This window comes from Triticum dicoccoides, chromosome 7A, assembly GCF_002162155.2.
Source record: "Triticum dicoccoides isolate Atlit2015 ecotype Zavitan chromosome 7A, WEW_v2.0, whole genome shotgun sequence".
NCBI classification, from domain to species: domain Eukaryota; kingdom Viridiplantae; phylum Streptophyta; class Magnoliopsida; order Poales; family Poaceae; genus Triticum; species Triticum dicoccoides.
This window is the reverse complement of record NC_041392.1, coordinates 362,541,492-362,549,324: the sequence shown is the minus strand read 5'-3', so window position 1 is coordinate 362,549,324 and position 7,833 is coordinate 362,541,492.

Below are 7,833 nucleotides of genomic sequence, written 5' to 3'. Positions count from 1 at the left end.
ATGTTCAAATTGGTAGGCAACCATTCCACGCTTAAGTAAGATGGTGCATGGTTTCAAGATAGCAAGGAAAAAATTGTCATGATTCCATAACAGGGCACCCTAGGGAAGGTGACTCGTAGAACTATTTCCCTTAAGTGGCAAAAGAATTACTTTTGATACATAGATCATTGGAACTCTTCATACCAGCCTAAGGCAATCATGATTGATCTTTAGAAGGAGTTCGAAAGAACGTCATACTCGGGCTAGAATGGATGATGTGGACTACCTTGTTGAAGACAACTGAATGGATGATTTTTGCTTATCATCGGGAAATGAACAGGACCCATGGTAGGACCACTTTTGAAGATGATCCTGAACAGCAATTACCGAGAAGGCGAATCATAGTAAAATGGCACAATGGAGGGTGCAAGCTGGGGACAAAATGCAAGTGTTGGGAATGTTCCAACCATCATATTTGCCTGAGATTCAGATCTGGTTGGTAACGGGATATTTCTGACATCATGCCTGAAAAAATAAAGGTAGCAACACAATTCGACGAGATGACGTTGCGAGATTCTTGGGACATGAACTACAATAGCAAACTCCAAAACATGAGTTGGTTCTGCTACACACATGTGAGCGCGTTGTCCCAGACAAGCATGACCACAAGGTAGTCTTATAACGAAACACTACCGAGTTCTGGTGGGGAACCATCATCAAGGATACCGAAGTCTTGTGCATTACCATGGATTAGCATTTAACTCCTTTTCCTAGAACAAATTAGTCAGTGTCTTGGTGTGCTAGGGATACATATAGAATGAAGGTTGCAAGTCTCCAAACCATAGAATACTTCGCACATATGCATGACTGACATGGGATGGTTACAGAGGAAGTAAAAAAAGCTTTCTCGAATTCGCAGCGGCAACTTGCATCGAATGCACATGAATTAGAGGAAGTCACTTCTTACACCAAACATATACTTCATGAACGAGACATGAAGGTAATGCTTATAAAAGTTCCCAACGCTAGCTTAATGTTCAATGCAAATCATGGAGATGATAATTATGTTGCCGATGGGCTCAACAACAATTCATCCAGGTTTCCATATAAATGGAGTTCCACGACTAAGTGAATACGGTGATAGCATTGGTCAGACCAAAAGATGTAATGGTGTATGCTTGAGGGATCAACCACGAGTAAGACAACATTACGAACATCGTTGGTTCTGATTTGATTTGAGGATAGCCCACACTCAAATCAAAGCTTGTACAAGACAATAGATCCAACAATTGATCATGAGGATCAATCAATGACGATATCATCTTTCTTCAAAACACACAAACACAATGATATCCCTTTGGCAATGAACTAAGTGGGACAAGCTTTCATCTCACAACTCTCCAAGTTGTTGTTTAGCTCAACCACCTAGTTTAGGGTATCCAACACAGAATCTTGGAGAATGGGTGGCTTACAAGAAACCAACTTGATCACGAACTCAACATAGCGGTCATGTGACAACCTGGTAATACTTCCGAGAAGATATTCGGAAAATCACGAACCACTGATATGTTACTAAGCTCGAGAACAATCTTGCTCTTCAGGGCAAGACGATATGATCAAAAGAGCAAGGAATTAACACAGTCCAAACTCATTGATCGAAGGGTGCACCAAGAAAATGGACTAGGTAACACAATCAATCTTAGAATAGTGATCCAATAACCAACACACTAAGAATGATATTATTGTCCATTAACTACCAAGCAACAGGGTTGATAGGAGTATTGATTTCACACATCATAGTTCACTTGTCGGCTTACCGGTTGTGACAACACGGAACCGAGGAATGAATAATGATGGCGAGAAGTATCGCTGCAACAAGAATTCATAAGAGGTGGTGCAATTCCTATGACAATCCTAACATAAAGAGGGCAATACACCAGGGTAGAACAGAACAAGAGCCGGATTGGCATTTTGATCTGCAGAGCACAACTACTTTGACCCAATCCTGGATATGGATGAGGTACTGAAGTTTGTTTCTCCTAGTCGTTCTGGAATAGAATGGCTTGACGGACCACAAGAATAATAGGCATCGATGGACACAAATGTACACATACTCTTGGCTATCAACTGATAGATGATGGTCATAAAACAACTAAAGAGGGACAACTCAAAGGAGCATCCGATTTTCAGAATTGTGGGTGCATAGATTAGCATGTCGAACAAGTTCAACATATTTCTTCCGGATAACCCATGCAGAAAGGTAGGATTGGTAGAGTCACAATTATCGAATGGAGAACTCATTAGGAGCACTCTTATTGTGATCTTTTGGTTCAAGAAATTCTGCCACAAGCAGTTCATGGTATTTGGAAGAAGGAAATACCACAGACCTCGAGGACTATCGCAAAGGTTACTATATCCTAAAGGAACTAGCAAACACTATCAACATGAATGAGTAGAGTGAATCTCGGGTTCACGAACCCAGAAATGGAATACCTACTATCTAAATAACATCACGAGATGCTTTCGAGAATAATGGCCAGAATCATCACACTTGTAACTCAAAACATGGTTAGATTACTAGGTGGTTCTCTAAAATACCCTAGTGTCATAATAATAGCTTCAACATATATGTCAAGGCAATGGAGTACCTCAACACACCGATTGGTGTGGTTAGACTGGCCCAAAGAAACATTGGGAACGGAAAGAAGGAAGTTGCAAATGCATCAGACTATTTCAAAACCTGGGATAACTCGGACAACATAACGGCTGTAAATGCTCAAAAAGATTTGAGACATCCTACAAAAATGGTGGCATAACCACTCAACATCACAATATCAATGTCCCGAGAGCAACTGTTAACACACAGAGGTAGTAAGAACTGAACCGAGGCTTGAATCCAACATTCCTACAAGTCAATGGATTAGTAACACGTGATCCTGATAGAAAGATGAGAAGCCTAGTTCTCAATCCCCGTAGAAGAGAAGAGGATGATTCAAATCAGATGGGCATAAGGTAAAGGAGTAAAAAGAGCCTTACGTTCCCTTCCACAATCAATTCCCTTATATAACTAAAGCATTTCTAGACTCGACTTCGACCAGTTTGGCTTCGTAATCCTACAGGCAGTCAGGCTCTGATACCAAATCTGTCGGGACCCCGATCCTAAGTCACACCGATCTAGCATGTAACACATAATATCACTTTGCAGCCTCACACACATTATCCCCACGAGTGCCACCTTACATGGCCCAGGACCGTTTGCACCTTTTGGCTCACGTATATGATAGTGTCACTAGCATCCATATGACAGAGAACCGGGGACGATATGACTAGTCGTGAATCCAAAGTGGCACTAACTTACAGGGACAGGCATACATGACCCAGCAACGAATGTGTCGGTCATCAACGTATGAACCCAAGTCGTAGCAAGCTACAAGGACTTAAAGGAACAACGCGTGACATTTCCCCGAAGGAACAGACACAAGAACAAAGAAGGACACATGCCGGCCAGCCTAAGTGTTCCGGAGCAGTAGCAAGCTACCATGGCTCAATGGAAGCACTAGGAGACATTTCCCGGTAAGAGAGGCTACCAAGAATAAACAACTAGGTTGTCGGATCCCACACATACCAAGCATTTCAATAACATACACACAATATGCTCGATATGTGCAAATACAACATGGCATCACAATAAAACTCTACGACTCAAAGTATTTATTCATTAGGCTCCGAGGAGCCAGATATTACAAACATGGGTATCATGACCCAGCATTCAAGTCATACAAGCCACAAGCACATGCGGAAGCATAAACATGTTTGTGTACAGACAGCTACAAATGAAAAAGGCTAAGAAGCGTGACTATCTACAAGACCCTCCCAAGGGTACAAGATCATAGCTGAGGTAATAAGCTAAACGTCGAAGTCCACGCAGAACTACTAGTGAGATTGAAGTCTCTATGCAAAACATAAATTAAGAAAACTTGAGTACAAATGTACCCAACAAGACTTACATCAGAACTAGCTACATATGCATCAGTATCAACAAAGGGGGTGGTGGAGTTTAACTGCAGCAAGCCAGCTTTGACTCAGTGGCTATCCTGTATTACGACTGCTGGTAACTCTTTTGAGGTGGCGCACACGAGTCCACATATTCACCATATCAATACACCACTATGGATCCGCTCCCATCTTCCTACGAGAACGCCATCCACAGCACTCACACTTATCTTGCGCATTTTAGAGTATCCACTTTCACTTGTCTATGAACTGTACAGGCAACCCAGCAGTCCTTTACCGCGGACACGACTATTCTAATAGATGATGTTAACCCTGCAGGGGTGTGCTTCTTCACACACGCTCTCACCACTCACCGCCATGTACACCTCATGTATCTCGGCAACCTTCAAGCGAAAGCCTGGCGAGGGTGTCGGCCACGAGCTGACTAACCACACAAGTCTCCAGGTTTATCGCCTATTCGGGTTCCATCCGCAAGGAGATCCGGTCGGGGTGTCACTCATAGCCCCAAACGATGTGCAGGGTTCCCAAGCCCACCTCGACGGATGGATCTATGCTTGGTACACCGTCCCATAGTGCCTAGTCTGTCCCAAGCCCACCTATACCGGGTGCCATTCGGTAGACTACTAACACAACCTGCAAACACCAGAAACTAGTTGCAACTCCTGGACAGAGATCAGGTTGATTAATAAGTCGAGAGAGCTTGGAGTGCCTGGAGCCCAATGTGTGGTAGTAGCTGTTCATGGATCACAAACAAAAAACTCAGTTCCTGAGGACGGTTTCAATGAGACAACCCACCATGTACTCCTACATGGCCTCTCACCGCTACCTTTACCAAATCATGTTCACACACTTAGCTCTCAATAGTAGGACATGTTCACCACATTCCAATTCATTCCCGATGAATAAGTGTGACGCCCCCAATTTGACCGTACACTAATCATACACGCAAACATGTACGATCAAGATCAGGGAATCATGGGAAGATATCACAACACAACTCTACAAATAAAATAAGTCATACAAGCATCATATTACAAGCCAGGGGCCTCGAAGGCTCGAATACAAGAACTCGATCATAGACGAGTCAGCAGAAGCAACAATATCTGAGTACAGACATAAGTTAAACAAGTTTGCCTTAAGAAGGCTAGCACAAACTGGGATACAAATCGAAAGAGGCGCAGGCCTCCTGCCTGGGATCCTCCTAACTACTCCTGGTCGCTGTCAGCGGGCTACACGTAGTAGGAGGCACCTCCCGAGTAGTAGTAGTCATCGTCGACGGTGGCGTCTGGCTCCTGGGCTCCAACGTCTGGTCGCAGCAATCGGGTATAGAAAAAGGGGAAAAGAGGGAGCAAAGCAACCGTGAGTACTCATCCAAAGTACTCGCAAGCAAGGAGCTACACTACATATGTATGCATTGGTATCAAAAGGAATAAGTGTATCTTATGTGGACTGAACTACATAATGCCTGAATAAGTGGGGGATAGCTAGTCCTTATCGAAGACTACGCTTCTGGCCACCTCCATCTTGCAGCATGTAGAAGAGAGTAGGTGGTAAGTTCACCAAGTAGCATCGTGTAGCATAAACCTAACGGACGATCCTCCCCTCGTCGCCCTGTGAGAGAGCGACCACCGGTTGTATCTGGCACTTGGAATGGTGTGTTTTACTAAGTATCCGGTTCTAGTTGTCATAAGGTCAAGGTACAACTCCAAGTCGTCCTGTTATCGAAGATCACGGCTATTTGAGTAGATTAACTTCCCTACAGGGGTGCACCACATAACCCAACACGCTCGATCCCATTTGGCTGGACACACTTTTTTGGGTCATGCCCGGCCTCGGAAGATCAACACGTCACAACCCTACCTAGGCACAACAGAGAGGTCAGCACGCCGGTCTAAATCCTATGGCACAGGGGTCTGGGCCCATCGCCCTTTGCACACCTGCACGTTGCGAACGTGGCTGGAAGCAGACCTAGCCTAGCAGGCGTTCCAGTCCAATCCGGCACGCGCCACTTAGTTGCTGACGTCACGAAGGCTTCGACTGATACCACGACGTCGAGTGCCAATAACTGTCCCCGAGTAGATGGTTAGTGCGTATAGGCCAGTAGCCAGACTCAGATCAAATACCAAGATCTCGTTAAACGTGTTATCTTGAAGACACCGCGAACGCCGACCAGGGCCAGGCCCACCTCTCTCCCAGGTGGTCTCGACCTGCCCTGTCGCTCCGCCACAAAGATCCACCCAGAGGGCCGTCGGGACAAAGGTCCTTTCAGCCCCCGATCCGTGAATCACTCGCGGGTACTCCTCGAGCCAACCCGACTTTAGTCATCACATGTATCATGTATAAAGTATATGTATATACCCGTGATCAACTCCCGAGTGATCATGACCCGATAGTATAGCATGGAAGACGGACAAGAATGTATGGCCACTGATGATAAACTAGCTTCCTATACTAAGCATTTAGGATTGCAGGTAAGGTATCAACAGTTGTAGCAACAATGACAGGCTATGCATCAGGATAGGATTAACGGAAAGCAGTAACATGCTACACTACTCTAATGCAAGCAGTATAGAGGAGAGTAGGCGATATCTGGTGATCAAGGGGGGGGGGGGGCTTGCCTGGTTGCTCTGGCAAGAGAGAGGGGTCGTCAACACCGTAGTCGTACTGGGTAGCAGCGGCGTCGGTCTCGGTGTCTAGCGAGAGAAGAGGGGGAGGAAACAATAAATATAATGCAAACAAATGCATGACGATGCATGACATGACAAAGCGTGGTGCTAGGCGTGCCCTAATGCGGTACGAGGTGGTACCGCTGAAGGGGGAAAACATCCGGGAAGGTATTCCCGGTGTTTTGCGTTTTCGGACAGACGAACCGGAGGGGGAAAGTTGCGTGTTTGCTATGCTAGGGATGCGTGGCGGACGAACGGGCTGCGAATCCGGATTCGTCTCGTCGTTCTGAGCAACTTTCATGTAGAAAGTATTTTCATCTGAGCTACGGTTTATTTTATATGATTTTCTAAAGTTTTAAATCATTTTTAGAATTTATTTAATTAATTTAATTCAACATTATCTAGAATAGTGGATGCTGACGTCAGCATGACATCAGCAGTCAACAGAGGTGTTGACTGGGTCAATCTGACGGTGGGTCCCATTGGTCATACACTGCTTAGTCTAATTAGGGTTTAACTAATCTAATTACTATTTAATTAAACTAACTAGTTAATTAGATTAATTAAACAGGATTAATTAACTTAATTAATTAATCATTTAATTAATGAATTAGTTAATTTAATTATTATCTATTTATTAATTTATATTTATTTATTTATATTTATTTATTTATATTTAATTCTTTTTTTGCAAAACGTTTTCATGGTGGGCCCCCTGTGTCATAGGCAGGGGGCTTGTGGGCGAATGGGCGCGCGGGCGCAGGGGCGCCCGTTAGCGGGTGGAGCCCCTGACCCGGCGCAGCAGGGCGCCCGCAGCCACGGCACCTGCCAGGGGAGACGCCGGTCGCGGCGAGGCGTTGACGGAGAGGGGTGGCCGTGGGCATGGTCAGCACGGGCGCGCGCTTGTTGGGGAGGAGCTGTCGCAGTGGGGAGCACGGGTCCGCGGCCAGGGAGGCTTGCCCGGGTGCGGCGAGGCCATGTGCAGGGGCGGCGGCGCAGGGCAGTCGGTGGGGGCAGCGGGGAGCAGCGGCGCGGAGAGCCAGGCCTGGGCGATCACGTGCGCAGGATGCTAGCGCGCGCGAGGCGGAGGGGGCTTGTAGCAGGGGGTGAGCGGGGCGTGATGGAGGCGGGCGCAAGGCGTGGGACGCGCGCGTGCGGTGCGAGTGCGGCCCGG